At 38.1% G+C, this 20,837-nt stretch overlaps 1 pseudogene; it reads right to left on the bottom strand.

Annotated features, from left to right (window-relative positions):
* Positions 1-19,389: 19,389 nt before the first annotated feature.
* On the bottom strand, positions 19,390-20,170 carry LOC104675003 (annotated as a pseudogene).
* Positions 20,171-20,837: the final 667 nt, after the last annotated feature.

The following is a 20,837-nucleotide window of genomic DNA, read 5'->3' as shown; positions in this document are numbered from 1 at the left end:
TGTTTCATTTATCTTTTATATTTTTCTTGCTTCAGTTTCATTTAGCTCTGCTCTGATCTTGGTTATTTTCTTTCTTCTACTGGGTTTTGATTTGGTTTGTTCTTGTTTCTCTAGTTCCTTGAGGTGTGACCTTAAAATGTCAGTTTGTGCTCCTAGAGTCTTTTTGATGTAGGCATTTAGGGCTATGAACTTTCCTTTTAGCACTGCCTTTGCTGTATCTCAGAAGTTTTGATAGATTGTGTCACTATTGTCATTCAGTTCAAAGAATTTTTAAATTTCCATCGTGATTTTGTTTTTGACCCAATGATCATTCAGGAGCAGGTTATTTAATGCAGTTGTTGAATGAAATGTTCTGTATATATCTGTTAAATCCATTTGTTCCAAGATATGGTTTAAATCCATGGTTTCTTTGTTGTCTTCCTGTCTTGATGACCTGTCTAGTGCTGTCAGTGGAGCACTAAAGTACCCCACTATTATTGTGTTGCTGTCTATCCTCATTTCTTAGGTCTATTAGTAATTGCTTTATAAATTTGGGAGCTCCAGTGTTAGGTGCATATATGTTTAGGATTGTGATATTTTCATATTGGACAAGGCCTTTTACCATTATATAATGTCCCTCTTTGCCTATTTTTTCACTGCTGTTGCTTTAAAGTTGGTTTTGTCTGATATAAGAATAGCTACCTCTGGTCACTTTTGGTGTCCATTTGCATGAAATGCCGTGTTCCACCCCTTTACTTTAAGTTTGTGTGAGTCCTTATGTGTTAGGTGAGTCTCTTGAAGGCAGCAGATAATTGATTGGTGAATTCTTATCCATTCTGCAGTTCTGTACCTTTTAAATGGAGCATTTAGGCCATTTACATTCAACTGTTAATATTGAGATGTGAGTTACCATTCCATTCATCGTGCTATTTGTTGCCTGTATACCTTGGTTTTTTGTTTTTGCTTTTTAAATTGTATTTTTGTTTTATAGGTCCTGTGAGATTTATGCTTTAAAGAGGTTCTGTTTTGATATGTTTCCAGGATTTGTTTCAAAATTTAGAGATCCTTTTAGCAGTTCTTTTAGTGCTGGCTTGGTAGTGGCAAATTCTCTCAGCATTTGTTTGTCTGAAAAAGACTGTATCTTTTCTTCACATATGATGCTTAATTTCACTAGACACAAAATTCTTGGCTGATACTTGTTTTGTTTGAAAAGGCTAAAGACAGGGCCCCAATCCCTTCTAATTTGTAGGGTTTCTGCTGAGAAATCTGCTATTAATCTGATAGGTTTTCCTTTATTGGTTACATGGTGCTTTTATCTCACAGCTCTTAAGAGTCTTTCCTTTGTCTTAACTTTAGATAACCTGATGACAATGTGCCTAGGTGATGATTTTTTTTGCAATGAATTTCCCAGGTGGTTTTCATGGCTTCTTTTATGTGGATGTCTAGGTCTGTAGCAAGGCTGGGCCATTTTCCTCTATTATTCCCCTAAATATGTTTTCTAAATTTTTTATTTCTCTTCTTTCTCAGGAACAGTGATTATTCTTAGGTTTAGTTGTTTAACATAATCCCAGACTTCCTGGAATAAGAATATTTTCTTATTCTTTTTTCTTTGTCTTTATTATATTGGGTTAATTCAAAGATCTTTGAGCTCTGAGTTTCTTTTTTTCTACTTGTTCAATTCTATTGCTGAGACTTTCCAGAGCATTTTGCATTTCTATATGTGTATCCAATGTTTCCTTAAGTTTTTATTGTTTTTTCTTTATGCTATAAATTTCCTTGAATATTTCTCCCTTCACTTCTTTTGTTGTTTTTTGGATTTCCTTGCACTGGGCTTTGCCTTTCTCTAGTGCCTCCCTGATTAGCTTAATAATTAACCTTCTGAATTCCTTTTCAGGTAAATCAAGGATTTATTCTTGGTTTGGATCCATTGCTGGTGAGCTAGTGTGATTTTGAGGGGTGTTAAAGAGCCTTGTTTTGTCATATTACCAGAGTTGCTTTTCTGTTTCCTTCTCATTTGAGTAGCTCATCAGAGGGAAGGTCTAGGGCTGAAGGCTGTTTTCAGATTCTTTTGTCCTACGAGGTGTTCCCTGGATGTAGTACTCTCACCCTTTTCCTATGGGTGTGGCTTCCTGAGCCGAGCTGTAGAGATTGTTATTTCTCTTCTGGGTCTAGCCACCAGTATGTCTTCCAAGCTCTGGGCTGGTACTGGGGATTGTCTGCACAGAGCCCTGTGATGTGACCTGTCTATGGGTCTCACAGCTGTGCATACCAGCGCCTCTTCTGGTGCATGTGGCAGCGGGGTGAAATGGACCCTGTGAGGGCTCTCAGCTTTGATGGTTTAATGCTCTATTTTTGTGCTGGTTGGCCTCTGAGGCCAGGAGGTGGCGCTTTCCAGAGAGCATCAGCTGTAGTAGTATGGAGAGGAACTGGCAGTGGGCCAGGCCCTTGAGCTCCCAAGAGTGTATGCCCTTTCTCTTCAGCTACCAGGGCGGGTAGTAAAAGACCATCCGATGGGGGCAGGGTAGGCACGTCTGAGCTCAGACTCTCCTTGGGCGGGTCTTGCTGCAGCTGCTGTAGGGGATGGGGATGAGATTTCCAGGTCAATGAAATTGTGTACCTAGGAGGATTATGGCTGCCTCTGCTGAGTCATGCAGGTTGTCAGGGAACTGGAGGAAAGCCAGCAGTCATAGGCCTCACCCGGTTCCCATGGAATCTGAAGGGCCAGTCTCACTCCCACTGTGCCCCGGATAGAGCACTGGGTCTGTTTCCAGGTAGTGGGCAAGCAGACCCGAGAGCTTGCCCCAGGCTACCTGCCTCCAAGCTGCAAAAGAAAAGGGGGCTTCTCAACTGGTTCAAATTGTTATGAAGTTCAGCTGGAGACTTCCTTCTTCCTGTGGCATTTACCTGGTGCCTCTGGACCCCCTCCCAAAGTATCCCTGTGATGGTTCCATGGCCTTTCCTGCTGCTTCCTCTACCCCTGTATTTCACTCGGCTCTCTAAATTGATTCAGCTTCAGTTAAGGTTGGAATCTTCTCCCGCAAACTAGACTTTTAGTTTCCCCAGTGGGGGTGTGAGTTTAGGGGTGGAGGATCTCCCTTTCCCACTTCCGCAGTTTGGGCACTCACAGTATGTGGGGTGACTTCTGGGTCCTACAGGAGCAGTCCGCTTCCTTCAGAAGTCTGTGGGTCCTCTTGGGATTCCTGATTTATTCCTGCAGTCATTCTGGAGCTGAAATTCATGAAGTGAGCCTCCTCATGCTGCTCTATCCATACGAGTCCGAGCTGCAGTCTAGTCCTGCCTCCCATCTGCCATGATGATTATAGGTATAGTCATATCTAATACCTGAATCATTTAGCATATATGTCATATCTCTAGATGAGAAGACTAAATATCATAAAATACCTACTTTCTCTAAATTAATCAGATACAAATGATTTTTTTTCAAAACTCAAATGCTTTTAAAATTAATTTGCAAGAGTAAATTTCTAAAATGTCATACACAATTTTTTAATTAAAACAAATAATTGATGTGTACTTCCTCACCAAAATTTAAATTTGCATAAAGCTTATCTGATAAAAAATAACTCACAGGGGCGCTTGCATAGAAAAAGACTAATAACTCAGTGACACACAATATACAGGAACAAGCGCAAGCATTTTGGGATAATTTAGTACATGATGTGCATATTATTTAAAATTGGTGGAAGGAAGATTAATTTTTCAGCAGGTGATATTAGAATAACTGGCTATTAGAAATAACATTCAATATTATACTTCATATTTTTACTACAAAATATATTCCAGATACAATAAATATTTAAGTGTAAAATCAGAAACAATGTAAGTATTAAAAGAAAATATAGGTGAATATTTTTAAAATCTAGGGACAGGAGGAAGGTCTTTCAAAGTAGGTGATCAAGGACAAAGTTAATAAAAATATTGATAGATTTAACTAAATGATTTTGTAATCTTTGCACTAAAATCAGCATATGAGGATAAAACACAAATAATATGCTAACAAAGTATTTCAGGAGATATAATAGAGGAGACGCGTCATTAATAGGAGTTATTAAAAATCAATAATAAAGTTTGCAATTCTAACAAAAATGATCAGTGGCATGAGCAGGGAAGGCAGTAAAATAAATGTAGAGGCACAAAACCATAAAAAATCACCAAATACACTGAAATTAGCAGAGATCTTGTGTCTGTTAGCTATTTTTGTGTAACAAACATTCCCAAAATTCAATGGTTAAAACAGCAATTATTTGTTATAATAATTTACATGTCTTTTTGTTGTCTGAGGGTTTGTCGGCTGCTTTAGGATGAGCTTAACTGTGCTGGCTCTTGCTTCTGTATGCAGGCTGGGGTCTATCTCTAAGCTGGACTTGCCTGGGACAGTTTAGCTTGGAGCATTCCTACTCCATTTGTCTTTCATAATCTGCTAGGGCTCCATGTATTTCTCATCCTTTTTCTGAGACCAACGGGCCTAGCCCAAGCATGTCCCTTCTTGTGGCAATGGCAGAAGTACAAGAGTGCAAGCCTAACTGGACAAGTGTTTCTTAAGCTTCTGCTTGTGTCACATCTGCTAACATCCCATTGGCTAAATGGCAATTACATGACCAAACTTAGAATCAAAGGGAAAAGAAATATATCTTGTCTTTTAATAGGATGAACTAAAAAGTCATATGGTAAAGGACATGGATACAGGCAAGGGCCAAGATTTGGAGCCATTAATACAATATACCAGATGCCATCTTTTGCACGTTGGTTAGTAGAAGCTTTTTTTTTTTTTTTACCTTGCTTATAATAGTCAGTGTCGTCAAGAGGGTTAGGAAACAAGTACTCCCACACACTGCTGAAGGTGGGAGTCTAAATGGCTAATTGGAGTGACAATTTGAGAGTGTGTTTCAAAATTTTATTAAAGGTGTGTGTTTTTGGCTCAATACTTCCATTTTTAAGAATTTACCACAGGAAAACAATTAGGCAAATGTGCAAAGGTTGTACAAGTATAAACCTGGCTAATATAGAGCCAGTTGTCATGGCAGCATCTGCCTGCAAAGAGGAGCACCCCATTCTGGGGCCTCATCTCTACTGAGAGCTACACAGATGACGGGACAACCAGCTGCAGAGAGGAGCTGCCCTCTCTGCTGATATCTGAATACTTGTCAGGATGACTTGCCTAGCAGAAAGGAGCAACCCTCTCTACTAGAAGCTGAACACATGTTGGGGAAACCCTAGCTGTGGAAAGGAGCTGCCCTCTGAGGGTTTCCTCTGAGCTGCTCTATTGCCCAGTAAAGCTCCTCTTCATCTTGCTCACCCTACACTTGTCTGCATTCTTCTTGGATGTAGGACAAGAACTCGGGACCCACAGAATGAGGCTAAAAGAGCCATAACACAAACAAGGCTGAGATATGCCCCATTGCTCACCACACTGCAAGCAAAGAGAAGGAAAGAAGAGCTGCAGCCTTTCAGAGAGCCTAGACCTGGGAGCTCCCCAAGCCAGGGCTGGGACTCCCTCTTTGGGTTCCCAGCATTTCCAAGCTACTGAGCACCACCGTGTTCCCTGGTGCCAGCTGCGGAAGCTGCTTTCAGTGCACCTGGTCCAGCCACAGTCTTGTGGACAGCAGACGCTCATGCTGGCACCTGGAGCTTCCTGCCCTGCTGCAGCAGCTGGCATGTCTGACTGCACAGTGGCTGGACCTCATGCTCACTCACACATCCCTTGTGCTCCAAACAGTCTCCCTTGGCAGGTGTGGGATCTAGGCTGGTAGTGTGAACCGAGCACAGCCTGCCAGGCCAAGTGGGTGGAATGAACCCAGCGGGCCGAAGTGAAACTCAAGGCAAAGGCACCACCGGCCACAGAGGTTTCTGGCCAGAAAAGTGACACCCCAAAGGTCCTGTAACAGTTGTACATGTAAGGCTATACTTTTTAAAAAAGTTGACATCAATTTTGATCGATTGATTGATATTTCAGCTGTTAAATATTTTAAATATCACCTCTGAGTTCAATGGTATTAGTCACTAGATTGTTTATAATAGTAAACATTTGGAAAATTTCTAAGTTCCATTAATACAAAATTGATAAACATAAATGTTGGTACATCCACACAATGGGTTGCTATACAACTGTTAAGATAATGATGCTTGTATTTATTGTCATGAAAGAAATCCATGCCATAATAATTAAGTGTAAGGCAGGTGCTTGTTTCAATAATATGTATGTTCATTAAATATATGAAAAAGTATTTATCAGGGTATTTCTATGTTGAAAATTATGGGTGATTTTATTTTCTTATTATGCTTTTAATGTTTTATTCATAGTATCATGAATTAGCAGGCACTTTTTATGAACATTAAAAGACAGAACGTCTACTTCTATTTTTAAAAAGTGATATTGAGAATTTAATTGTAATTAGTTTCAAGGAAAGTTTATGAGTAACAATACTGCTATGTTACAAAGTCAAAACATTCCATGGAAAAATAGCTATGAGTCTTAAAGGAAAGACTTCTCTAGTCATATCATAAATGATGTCTGTTTTCCTTTTGAGCAAAGAGACACAACTCAAGATTAATGGGGGAAACTCAAATGTATAGAAAATAGAATATGAGTAAGAAAGGCATGGATACTTTTACACTGTTTATATACATATATACACCCAGTCATGCTTTCTATAAAAATAGTGCTTGCTTGGTTCTGTAAAAGGAGGAAATATTTCAGAGTTTATGGCAGAATCATTTTGGAGGTACAGAGGGTTGGTTTGGAAAGGATTACACATTTGCCATACTTTCTTTCATGCTTAATAAAAAAAGTGATTCTGATCTGATGAATGGAACATTGTTAGAAGTCAGAAAATATTACTGTTTCTCATTATACTTTTCATTTGTCACATGACTTTAATGAAGGATCCTCCTCTTAGCATGAGAGTCATTAGCAACCAAAGGTATGTAGAACGTTTCCTTTTTAATGCAGACATTTAACAAACTAATGAATACTAAAAATAAAACTCTCTAAAAATCATTTTGCTTATACACTGTGAGGATCTGCTAAATCTTTTCTGCTTTTGAATACACAGTAAGAAAATTAATTTAGCGCTTAATCAGCCATCATAATTTTTATAGCAGCAGCCGGTAATTTTATTTAATTTTTCAAAGCAATGAGAGACTATTGGAGTGGGAGCAGGCATGCAGGTAATAAAGAACTCTTTGATTTTTATTGAAACATCCATAATTTAAATGACAGGTTTTGCAGATTCAAGACTAGCAGTTTGCAGAGGGTGCTCTGCAGAGCCTCTTAGGTTCCATGGCATTACCTTGGGGCCCACTGAGGGTAGTGGTTGGAAGAGGAGGAGTCTCCTGGCTCCCATGTCCACATCCTCCACTATAGCTCTGATTTCATAGGTTTTGTATTTCACTGTTCTGTGTGAGTTGGCGTGAAAAATGAGTTCTGTTGCAAAAATAATTTTGAAAACCTTTAATTTGTTCCATCTTCACAGTGTGTAGATGAAGAAACAGATTCAGAGTAGATTCCTGCTCTATTTTAGTGATTATTAACTCCTGGTAGGTGTAAGAATGCACAAAATGCTTCAGTCATCACAGCAATCCTGTCACCTAGGCTAAATAGATATCAGCATCATCGTTTGCCAGATTAGGAAATGGACACTCAAAGGGTTTCAACAATCTGCCCAAGAGATGGTATGCCTAACTCCTAGTCCTGCTTCTCCTCCTTCTATTCCTTCTTTAAAGTACTTTTTATCTGACCAGGCTGTGTGATTCTCTATGTTTGTACATGTTCCAACCCAGAGAAGTTGTAGTGTCTAATTCATAGTATTTTAAAATAATTCCACTGAAGCTGCCATTATTAGAAATGATTGATCTCTAAACAGCAGCCCTATGTATGAATATGTCCAATAATGACAAACTTCTGGCCAGTAAGTGCTCAGAATAGTGTGAAAGTTTTTTTTAGCAATTTTACAAGATTGATGTGGAGAATATATACAAATGGCTTTATGTGTTTTTCTTTTTTTAGCAGGTTTTAATAAATGGTATGTTTATAATTTTAAAAGTTATATTAAAGACCTATAATTTGAACATTGTAGCATCGTAAGCATAAAAGTTCTTTATGTTTACAAAAAATCTCAATGGTATTCTTGATTTTAAATTGGTCTTTGTGTATATTATATTCCTCTCAAGTTAAATAAATTTCTATAGATTCTGTATGTTCATTAAAAATATTTGCTCAGTTCAATTACAGTTATTGGGATTAGGGGTAGTCAGTGGGGAAAATGTGTAAGTTCCTGAGGCTTCCCTAAATGGGATGTCCTCTGCGGATTGAGACATGTCCAAAAACACACAGGATTTTGGACCTTCAAAGGTCCTTCCAGGATCTTTGAAGATCCTTCAAGGATCTATTAGCTGAAGGGCCCGAGAGTCTATGAAAAACAGGCATTTAAAAAGAGTCCTGGCTCAAATTTTGTTTCATATCTCATCATATCAAAATAAATAAGAATAAAAATTGTAATAATTGTATTATTTTTCTATGTGAATATATATCCACACACCAGATTGTATTTAACCATTTCCTCTGTTATTAAGCAATTTAAAACATTTAAGATATTTCTGAATCTTTGCCATTGTTTAAAATAACACTGAAATGAGCATCTAGGTGCATATGTAATTGCATTCATCTCTAATAATTTCCATTGGAAAGATTCCTGTTAACGACATTGCTGTACTAACTTACTCTTTCATCAACTTAAAATAATCCTTATACTGCCACATTTTACTAATATTGAATTATACATTATTTTACTAACATTACTGATGAAAAATTGTATCTTGGTGACTTTTTTTTATATATCTACCAGTATGTTTTTGTCATCTGTAAGTGACATGGAGAGCTCATATTTTTTGACATCTCTGATTTATGTAAAATCATATATAGAATTAGAGAACCTATGACATTAAATTAGATTATCTCTGAATTGAGAAATGGTGATACTTGTTTTCTTCATTCTTTTTGTGAGTTTCTGCCCATATAATATTTTATAATAAAAATGCAAAAAAGATGAATGTATCTTTTTTTGCAAAAATACATACAATAAAACAAGATACATGTGTATTATCTACCATTTATGAAATTTTATTATTAAGTGTTTTTAGAGGACTTATTCAACATATGAAGGATTTTAGTCAGTAGAACTGTGCCTCTTCGCCTCTACCAGAGGCATTGTTTTTCTTCTCTGTAGCTGGGTGAATAGGGTAGGATGGTAAAAATTTCCACTGAGAATGTAGCAAAATTGATATCTTCGCAACAGCTCCAGCATTTTTGAGATGACAAATACTCCACATGAAAGAGGCAACACAGCGCAGTGGTTAGTGCACAGCCCTGGAGTCAAACTCCTTAAATATTACTCCAAGCTTTACCATTTACTTCTTGTGTGACCTTCAGCAAGATAAATTTTTTTTGTGCGTCAGTTTCCTCACCTGTGAAATGGGGATATAAACAGAACCTATATCTTAGGGGTATTATAAAGATTAAATGAGGTAACTATACAGAAAACATTTAGAAATTCTGACACTTAATAAATTGTTTTAAAATGGCAATTATAAGTTTAGTAAGTGGCCTCATATTCTCTCTTTTTTAAATTTTACTTTAAGTTCTGGCTACATGTGCAGAACATGCAGGTTTGTTACATAGGTACACATAGGCCATGGCGGTTTGCTGATCACCGTTTTCTTATGCACATTTACCACATTTCAGTTTGTCGAAGGACACAGTTACCAGATATTTGAATGTGGATGAGGTTTGTTGTAATTACAATTTCACTTGCCTTTTGTGACTGTCTCTGTCACACCAGGGCACGGGGATGACATGAACAAAGGCAGAGCAGTGGAAAAGCATAAACTACGTTCAGGGAATAGTGAAAAATCTAGGCAATCCACAACATAATGCTATCGTAACATACTATTAATTAATGTTAATTAAACAACTATTCATGTTTGGTCTTAATGTCAAGATGAAATATGTTTAAATACTTGGCTTTATTACATATGTAATATTGATGTAATATCATATAATATTTGTAAAATAAACACAGTTATATACCATGTAAATATATTTCATGTATTCATTCTAACCTACCACCAGGTAGTAAAGTTTCAGAGTTTTTTTTTTTTGAGACAGAGTCTTGCTCTGTTGCCCAGGCCTGGAGTGCAATGGCATGATCTGGACTCACTGCAACCTCCGCCTCCCAAGTTGAAGCAATTCTAGTGCCTCAGCCTCCCAAGTGGCTGGGATTACAGACGTGAGCCACTACGCCCCGCTAATTTTTGTATTTTTAGTAGGGACAGGGTTTCGCCATGTTGGCCAGGTTGGTCTCGAACTCCCGACCTCAGATGATCCACCTGCCTCGGCCTCCGAAAGTGCTGGAACTACAGGCATGAGCCACCATGCCTAGCCTCAGATAATTTTTAACTCTGGAGGAGCAGCAATGAAGCACTGTCAGGAATAATTTTCCTACTAGAGAAGCAAGTGGTGACCCTGCATTACAAGGGGCTTATGTGCTGACCTAGTATCTATGTTCTGTAGATAGCAGTGGTAGGATCTCACTTCCATAACACCCAAGAATCACTGCATTATAAGGAACCTAGAATTGCTCTTTTTTTTTCTGAAACAGAATTTCACTCTGTCACCCAGGCTGGAGTGCAGTGGCATGATCTTGGCTCACTGCAACCTCCACCTCCTGAGTAGCTAGGATTACAGGCATGTGCCACCATGCCCAGCTAATTTTTTTGTTTTGAGTAGAGACGGGGTTTTGCCATGTTGGCCAGGCTGGTCTCGAACTCGCGACCACCCGCTCGGCCTCCCAAAGTTCTGGGATTACAGGCATGCGCCACTGTGCCCAGCCTAGAGTTGCTTTCTTAAAAGCATCAATTATGTTTTAGAGGATACATTACAATATTTGTGATGAATAATCAAGCAAAGATTGAATATATTACCCTGTTTAAAGTGGAAATTCACCTCCAATGGTTTTGCTGATAATGATAGAATGACATAATTTCAAAAATCATTCTTTTAATTTTTGCTTTATAAAAATTTTTGGGCCGGGCACGGTGGCTCACGCCTGTAATCCTAGCACTTTGGGAGGCTGAGGCAGGCAGATCACTTGAGGTCAGGAGTTCAAGACCAGTCTGGCCAACATAGTGAAACCCTGTCTCTACTAAAAATACAAAAATTAGCCGGGCGTGGTGGCAGGCGCCTGTAATCCAAGCTACTCCATAGGCTGAGGCAGGAGAAATGCTTAAACCCAGGAGGCGGAAGTTGCAGTGAGCCGAGATCGTGCCACTACACTGCAGCCTGGCAGACAGAGTGAGACTCCATCTCAAAAAATAAATAAATAAATAAATTAATTAATAAAAATTTGATGTGAGTGATTATATCCACTATGGGATTGCTGGATTGTATGGTAGTTCTATTTGTAATATGTGAGGTAATGAGTATATACATATATATCCAAAGAAAATGAAATCAGTATGTCAGAGTTATTTGCACTTTCATGTTCACTGCAGGATTATTCCTAATAGCCAAAAAATGGAATCCACCTGAGTCCATCAGTGAACAAATGGATAAAGAAACTGTCATATAGATACACAATGAAACACTATTCAGCCACAAAAAAGAAGGAAATCTTGCCATTTTTAACAACATGGCAATTTTTTTGAGGAACTTCTATATTGTTTTCCATAATGATTGTACTAATTTTTATTCCCATCAACAGTGTGCAAGGTGGGTCATTCACATCCTCGCCAATACTTATCTTTTGTCTTTTTGATAATAGCCACTCTAACAGGATTTTCTTATACACATTTACCAAACTTCAGTTTGCTGCAGAACACAATTACCAGATATTTCAGTGGGGGCAAGTGTTGCTGTAATTACAATTTCACTTGCCTTTTGTGAATGTCCCTGTGACACCAAGGCATGGGAATGACATGTGTAAAGGCAGAACAATATCACTCCATAAAGAGGTGATCTCTCATTGTGATTTTTATTTGCATTTTCCTGATAATTAGTGACATTGAGCATTTTTTTTTCGTATACCAGTTGGATATTTGTATGTCTTATTTTGATAAGTATTTATTTAGGTCCTTTGCCCATTTTTAAATTGGGTTTTTCATTTTCCTGACTTGAGCCCCTTAAATATTTTGGCTATTAACCCTTTATCAGGTGTATAGTTTGCGAATATTTTCTCCCATTGCATTGGTTGTTTCTTCACTCTGTTGATTGTTTACTTTATTGTGCAGAAGCTTTTTACTTTGATGTAATACTGCTTGTCTCTTTTTGCTTTTGTTGCCTGTGCTTTGGGGGTCATGTTCAAAAAAATCATTGTCCAGACCAATGTAATAGAGCTTTTCCCCTATGTTTTGTTTCAGTAGTTTCATAGCTTCAGGTTTTACATTTAAGTCTTTACTCCAGTTTGAGTTGAGTTTTGTATATGGTGTGAGATAAGAGTCTATTTTCATTCTTTTGCATGTGGGTATTCAGTTTTTCCAACACCATTTATTGAAGAGACAGTCCTTTCCTCACTGTGTGTTCTTGGCACTTTTGTTGCAAATGAGTTGGCTGGAAAAGCCTGGATTTATTTCTGGGCTCTCTATTCTGTTCCTCTTGTTGTGTCTGTTTTCATGCCTGTACCATGCTATTTTGATTACTATAGATTTGTAGACTATTTTGAATTCAGGTAGTGAATATGTGCTAATTTTCAATTAGCAGAAAGCTCAAGCAGAACACCCTGAGTATATATGAAGCAGCTCTTTATATGGCCTTCACGAGGATTGGCCTCTCATAGGGCTCGGTTTTTGTATAACTCTTAGTTTTAACTACATCCTAAAGGTTCTAGAGAAAATTCTGGAGCTGAGACTTAGATATGCATTTGTACAACTTCCTTGTCTGCCAATCTAAAAGTCAATCTTACTGATAATCCCTATGTTTCTTTTACGCTTATTTCCTCTTATCACTCATTCGTAGCTAGTATACTATGTATTTCACCTGCTTATGTGAACCCCATCATAGCTCCATGAACATAGCACCATGGCAGCAGGAATTATCTATTTTGTTCATTGTCATAGTCACAGTGTCAAGAAAAGTGTTTGGCACATTGCATGTGTATAATAAATAATTTTGAATAACAACCAGTCACCTTATTTTATATATCCTATTTTAGTATCTTGGCATGGTAGATATTTCATGGGTATTTATATATTTCCAACTTTTGGAAGGAAAAAGAAAAAACACTCCATAGAAGGCAAATTGAGAGGCCTGAAAGTTTAGAAGTGACAAGCAACCTAGAAATAGCTACACAGTTTTAGTGATCAAAATCAATTTTTGTCATTAATCTGGATTTACTAACTTCTCAAAGTTATCATGTATGTAAAAGTGACTTTAATCTGCTAATACTCTGTGGTGTTCTACAAAATTGCTAAATTGCTTTTATATGAAACTGGATAAGATATAACCCTTCTCCTACCTTATATATTATTTTTTAGCCATGAACCAAATTTTTCTAGCTAAGCCAATTTAAAAAATATTAGAAATGCAAATGTATTGCCATTGTTCTAAAATGTAGTTTTAAAATTCCATTTTTCAAGGTGGGATTTGTGATTATGTGTGAGGTGCTTCATTGTCTCTCAGGTCACTTCCCAGTCAAAATCAGTCCATTTTGCCATTCCTGAGGAAGGGTCTGCTCTGTGTGACTCACAGTTACTTCCATGAATATTTATCCTGCCTGTACTGTTGGAATCACCTTGAGATCATGTACAATTAGTTAGGGTTGATAGAATTAGTAATGCTACTGGTTGTGTTACAGCGTCTATGGGTCTCAGTGAAGTGGGACCCAATCCCTTCTCCCCATGACTCTGTTTTCTGTCCCTTCTTGATTCTGCTTGCCATTTTGGGGGTGCCAATTTATTTCCTTAGTAAAAGCAACAGTAGTTATATATTAAGATACAACTATATTATTTTTTTTTCTTAAATCCACTGTTACTTTTTGTCTTTTCATTGATTAAACTTCAGGCAAAACTTATTTGGCTGTGTTGAAGAACATTTTGCAATTTTCTTTTCCCTGTGTCTTGTACACTTCGTAGCATTGTGCTTGTGTGTACTGTCTTTGTAAGTTTGACTCTATTAAGTGATGATTCTTTTCATAAATCCTGTATAATACTTGATTTTCATCATTTATTTATATTTTGTCACCTGTACTCTCTTGTCCCGAGTACAAAGAACACACATTCATCTCTCTACCTTTTTTGTTTATTGATAGTTTACACTTTCTTTGAACAATGTTTAAATGTATGTTTATTTATATTTGCTTATCCAGTCTTATAAAAAAGAATTTCACAAGTATTTAGTCCCTGCTCATCTTCTTTTGATATTCCTAATATAGTCTAGTAATGGGCTACTTGGGATATTTATTCTTCTGTATTTTAAAATTGTGAATCTCAAACAGCTCTATCCACCAAAGAATCTTTTGAACTAAAAAATGCACACAGACAGACCACATTTTCGAAGGATTCAATTTCAAAATAAAGTTACTTCCTACTCAGCCCTGCAAAATGAGGTATCTTCTTTTGATAAAGTTGTGCAAATAATGAATTTCAATCATTGAAATATTCTAAAAATGTGTTATCTTGCCTAAGTAATTGCTTCTATGCCTTTAGCAATTAAAAAACATGAAAACATAAGCCTTTGTAAAAGCACATCTTTTTACCTCCCATTTGAGTAATTTTTATTAGTGAAGGAATTTTGTATAGGTATATATTTGTGAAACTTTTTAATAAAATTGTGTTTTTCTGATTATAAAATGATGTAGTTTCATTAAAAACATTTATAAAGCAGAAAAATACATAGAATATAAAAATCATCCGTATTTTCATAGCCAACAAATCATTGTTATGTTAAAAATACATATCTATAAATAATAATTTTTAACAGAACTGGAATCTTATATAAGTTCATTTACTGCTTGTCTCTTAACAATAATGTATAATCTAATGGTTAGTGGAAAATTCATCATATGATGTTTTCGTTATTTAATGAATTCCTCATTCTTAGATATTTAGATTGTTTTCATATTTTTCACTGTTACGTATAATAATGTCATGAACTTTTCTGAAAATAAATAATCATATGGTTTTCTGTTAACTGCCTTACATACTTCATTTGGAGTTAAATCACTGAGTAAAAAGATTCACATCTCCTCCTACACTCTGCCTTCTCTTATGTGATTTAGTACCTTTTGTTTGCCTTAATCTCTTTCTGCAAAGTAAGAAAGTGATCTGAAAAACTAATTTATATACAGTGTTGTTAACTTGTATGTGTTTTCCTGTCCCTTTCCCTTGCTCAGCTGTCCTAGACCAATTTTGAGAAGCAGACTCCATAGACAGAGGTTTATTTGCAGGAGATTTAGTGGGGAATGTTGTCAGCAATAATACAATAAGGGGAGTGAAGGAAGGTGGTTGAGCAGGAGAGGCTGAACTCGGGTGCAATAACAGGAAGGTCTCCAGCCATCCCAAGGGGAGCTCAGTAGCTCAGAAGGCCCCTCAGAGTGTTCTTGAATTGAGACAGGTCTCTGAATCCAACTTCCTCCTGCCACTCCCATTGACCAGTCCTTAGTTTGGTATAGGATGCCTTTGGCAAGGCAGTGGACATGCTCAATACCTGGGTAAGATGACGACTTCATCCCAAAGTGGCCATCTGGGGAGTGAACCACTGGTTGTTCAGCATATCAACCTTGTAGATTTTGTGTTATCAACCAAGAAGGGGAGGGGGGGTGAAGTGTACGTCAAAACAGATGATTCTCCACTGGGAAACTCTTAGTCTTTCTTGCCTGTTACCTAAGTTGGAAAATGTATGTGAGGAAGATTTTCCTCAGATCTCCTCGGCCTCTTTCTCATAATCTTGCTCCAGAACTCAAAATGTCAATGTCCTGCTCTGTGACTCAAAACCAAACATTGTTATTTGTTGGTAAAGGGGGCGCCTAGAAGCATTTATTGACTGAGCTGTGACTTTAACAATACATTATTTTATGTATCAAGGTCACCAGCTTAGAGGATTTCAGTGCATTAACAAATCCTACTGTGAAAATAACTGTAGTATTACTGATTATATAACAAGGTGAAATACTGTATTTTGACCATTAAACTATTTTTTTAAACTAGGGTGACATTTAGCAATTTGCCATTTCCAGTAATCAAAATTTTATGTCACAGAAATCACATATTAAATTATCTGGAAATTTATTTCTCAGGAAGATCACCAGGGCACCAGAAAATAATAATAATTAATAACACAATTATAACAACTTGACATTTTATAAGGACAAAGTATACAGGTTAATCACTAATATTATAATTTTTTTAACAGCCATTGAACTAAATTTTGACAATTGAAAATAATTTAATTATGAACTCCTGATGATTTGCCTCCCACCTCCAAATAGGCCACCTGTCATTCTTCATGAAATATTTATTGCATGGGGACTGGGTGTGGTGGTTCACGCCTGTAATCCCAGCACTTTGGGAGCCAAGGCAGGAGGATCACTTGAGGTCAGGAGTTTGAGACTAGTCTAAGCAACAGAGTGAGATCCCCTCTCTAAAAAAATATATAATTTATTGCATAGGAAGTATTTTGGGGGGATAGTTTAATTACTGTTGTACCTGGTTGTACTTGATGAATATTCACATGTTTTCTGCTCTCTAAAATGAAAATTTAGCATCATTTAACAACACTAAAATACATCATGGAAGCATAGTTCTTTATTGCCATATTTTGGAATAGGGGTAAATAGGATGAGAGTCGTTTAAAATACATTTTACTCTGTCTCTCTCACTGAATGAAAGTATGTATCCTGGACAGAATACATAAAGCAGATATTTGAGGAATCTAAAAAATAAATAATAGCAGATGTAGTGGGAGGAAGACCGGAATTTGTTCATTTTTTCCTCTGGTATCTTCTGACTTAGACTCAAGGCAGCTTGAGACCTGAGAGAGCACCTTGTCATAAACACACAGCCGCAGACGCCATTTAGTTCAGACTCAAAGAGCATGAAAGTGGCCTCTTGTTAGTGACAATGGTGGCAGTGAACGCTCTCAGAGGCTTTAAATTCTGAAGGAAGAGAACTTTGATTTGAGGAAGTCTGGTCCCAAGATGGCAGAACAAACCTTCTTGCTGTTTTTCTATCTCCATCCTCCCACCACTTAGTGTGGAAGCAGCGGCAGGAAGTAGGTGGCAGAGAAAGGGGTAAATAAAGCCCCAGCTTTTTGGCTGGAAGACTGAAAAGAAGAGCTCCTAGGAACCAGTAAGTAGGAAAGAGATAGCACAGAGGGAGAAGCTTGGGAAAGGTGCCCCATGGAGTTGTTTACAAATTTCTTAGCTCTTTATATGGCCATAGTCCTCTGGTGAGGACTGATAGTAGAATAGTATGCTTTATGTCCTTATCTGGTTGGATGCAGCCTTTATTATTTATTTATTTATTCAGCAAAACATCTTGTCCTTGTTGGCAAGGTGCCCTATGAAACGTGATGGAGTCTTTTTCTAAGGCGGAGCGACTTATGTCAAAGGCTCTCTTTACATACGGGCTCCTTACTTAGTTGCTCAGCATCTCAGGCTTGCCATCTGGAAAATGGATAGAATTCTCACTATCTTCAAGAACTGTTATGAGGATTAAATGAATTAATGTACACTAAGCAACTGAAACTAACAAATGTTTCTTTCCCTGTGGCGTTTGGTTTTCAGCTTTCCTATCCATTTCTGAAGCATCAGACCCTTAGTTTTCATGTTTAGCACTCCTTTAGTCTGTCAATTTTACTAAGTTGTAGGATAATTTAGAAGCTTCCTAAGAATCACATGTTAAATAAAAAAAGAATAAAGGTCTTAAAGGAAGGAGTGCTAAGATAAAATCTATGGTAACCTGCTGCCCTTTTTCTAACTTCTGAAGAGTTGAGGTTGTCAGAAAACTAATATTTAGATATGGGCTTATCTGGTTCATAATACTCTAAACAACACTGCTACCATTACTATTATTACTAACTAAAACTACTTAGGATGTGTCAGGTATTGACATTCTACATATATTAATTGAATTCTTACAATAACATGATAAGGTGGGTACCATTCTTATTCTAATTTTACAGAATACATAACAAAAACATCACTTTATTGCCCTAGTCTTATTATTCGTATTATTAAAAAAAAACTATTGAGTACTGGTCTTAAATTAATTATAAAGTTGGTTAATATTTGGTTATCTTTTTAGGATACAAACTCTAGCTAAAATGAGCCTTAATATGGGCAATGCTTTTTTTCCTACTCCATAAAACAGATCAACCCTCTTTGCAGGCTTAAGGCTAAAAACCCAGAATCTAATAACTTGAGTGTTGGAGTTGAATCAAGGTTTTTACAATGTAAATTCCTTCCATTACCTTAGTTCAGGTCCTAAGCTTCTCTAGTTTAAATTATTACAATTGATTTCTTTTTATTTATCTATTTTTTTTGAGATGGAGTCTCTCTCTGTCTCTCAGGCTGGAGTGCAGTGACGTGATCTCAGTTCACTGCAACATCCGCCTCCCAGGTTCAAGCAATTCTCCTGCCTCAGCCTCCTGAGTAGCTGGGACTACAGGCACCCGCCACCACACCCAGCTAATTTTTGTATTTTTAATAGAGACGGGGTTTCACCATGTTGGCCAAGCTGGTCGTGAACTCCTGACCTCAGGTAATCCACCTACCTTGACCTCCTAAAGTGCTGAGATTACAGGCGTGAGCCTTTGCGCCCAACCTATTACAATTGATTTCTTACTGAGCATAGCAATCTCTTCTTCATTGACTGCATCCTCCACCCTCACTGCTTGAATTATTTTTATTATTTACATGCCTGGTTTAAAAAATAATGGCTGCTCAATAAACTAGGACTTTTTTTTTTTTTTTTTTTTTTTGACTGAGCGCAGGGGATTTTACTAATAGAACATGACAAGGTGGAGCTCACTAGGCCCCTCCCTTTTCAAGTGGTCTGCATGGAAATTGTGAAGAGGGGAGATCCTCAGTGTTGTGAGGTCTGAGTGTGGCAGGGACTCCCCAGCAGCTGAGGATCTCTTTCTTCCTCTTGGACTCTCGCTGGGGCTGGTGGTCCGGGGGCCTTACTCCTTGGAAGCCATGTGGGCCATGAGGTCCACCACCCTGTTGCTGTAGCCAAATTTATTGTCATACCAGGAAATGAGCTTGACAAAGTGGTCTTTGAGGGTAATGCTGGCCCCAGCATCAAAGGTGGAAGACTGTGTGTCACTGTTGAAATCGGAGGAGACAATCTGGTGCTCAGTGTAGCCCAGGATGCCCTCGATAGGGTCCTCTGAAGCCCGCTTCACCACCTTCTTGATATGATATTTGGCAGCTTTTCTAGATGGCAGGTCAGGTCCACGACCAACATATTGGTGGTGGGGACACAGGAGGCCATGCCAGTGAGCTTCTTGTTCAGCTCAGGGATGACCTTGACCATTGCCTTTGCAGTGCTAGTAGATGCAGGTATGATGTTCTGGAGAGCCCTGTGACCATCAGGCCACAGTTTCCTGAAGGGGCCATCCACAGTTTTCTGGGTGGTAGTGATGACATGGACTATCATCATGAATCTTTCCACAATACCAGAGTTGTCATGGATGACCTTGGCCAAGGGTGCTAAGCAGTTGGTGGTACAGGAGGCATTACTGATTATCTTGAGGCTGTTGTCATACTTCTCATAATTCACTTTCATCATGAACATGATGGCTTCAGTAGAGGAGGCAGAGATCATGACCCTTTTGGCTCCTCCCTGCAAATAAGCCCCAGTCTTCTCCATGGCAGTGAAGATGCTGGTGGACTCCACAACGTACTCAGTGCCAGCATCGCCCCGTTGATTTTGGTGGGATCTTACTCCCGAAGATGGTGATGGGATTTCTATTGATGACAAGCTTCCCGTTCTCAGCCTTGATGGTGCCATGAAACTTGCCACGGGTGGAATCATACTGGAGCATGTAGGTCAGGTAGTTGAGGTCAATGAAGGGGTCATTGATGACAACAATATGCACTTTACCAGAGTTAAAAGCAGCCCTAGTGACCAGGCACCCAGCATAGACAAATTCATTGACTCTGGCCTTCACCTTCACCATTGTGTCTCAGGGATGTGGCTGGCACTGTGCTGCACAAGAAAATGCGGCTGTCTCTAACGGGAGGAGAAGGGAGCCAAAATAGGACTTATTCTACGCTTCTAAGAACTGAATCCTGGCCTCATTTATTTCTCTAATACTGTCTCCTCTGACTGAAAGTAACAAACAGAAAGCCCCTTATCCAGTCACACAAATACAGTCATCATTCATGCCTTTGCTGCAGAATGTATCTGTCACTCTTGATTAAGTTGTGATGATAATTTTATTGTTTACTATTTATTGAGGACTTACATTGTACCAGGGTTTGTTCTAAGCCCTTTATGTGGACCTATTTTATAGATAAAAGAGCTGAAGTTTAGGGAAATAGTTTGCCCAGCGTCATACATTCTGTAAGTGGGAGGATTTGAACTCCTGGCATGAGAAGATTTGAACTCCCGGCATTCTAATACAAGCCTGAGTTTTTAGCCATGATACATACTGCTACCTGCTTATTTCTCACATTGAAGAACGGAAAGGATCACACTGACACTGCAAACCTAACGTACACATCTTGTTTCCAGGAGGCAATAAGATAAATTGCATGGAAGGTCTGTTGGGAGGAATTTGGATGTTGTTACTGTCCCTTACACCGAAGGTAATTATAAAGTCTTTTGAGCCCAGAGCTTGGCAA

The sequence above is a fragment of the Rhinopithecus roxellana genome, chromosome 4 (assembly GCF_007565055.1).
Source record: "Rhinopithecus roxellana isolate Shanxi Qingling chromosome 4, ASM756505v1, whole genome shotgun sequence".
Taxonomy (NCBI): Eukaryota; Metazoa; Chordata; class Mammalia; order Primates; family Cercopithecidae; genus Rhinopithecus; species Rhinopithecus roxellana.
The sequence above is the reverse complement of the archived record's forward strand: the minus strand, read 5'-3'. Positions and strand labels throughout refer to the sequence as shown.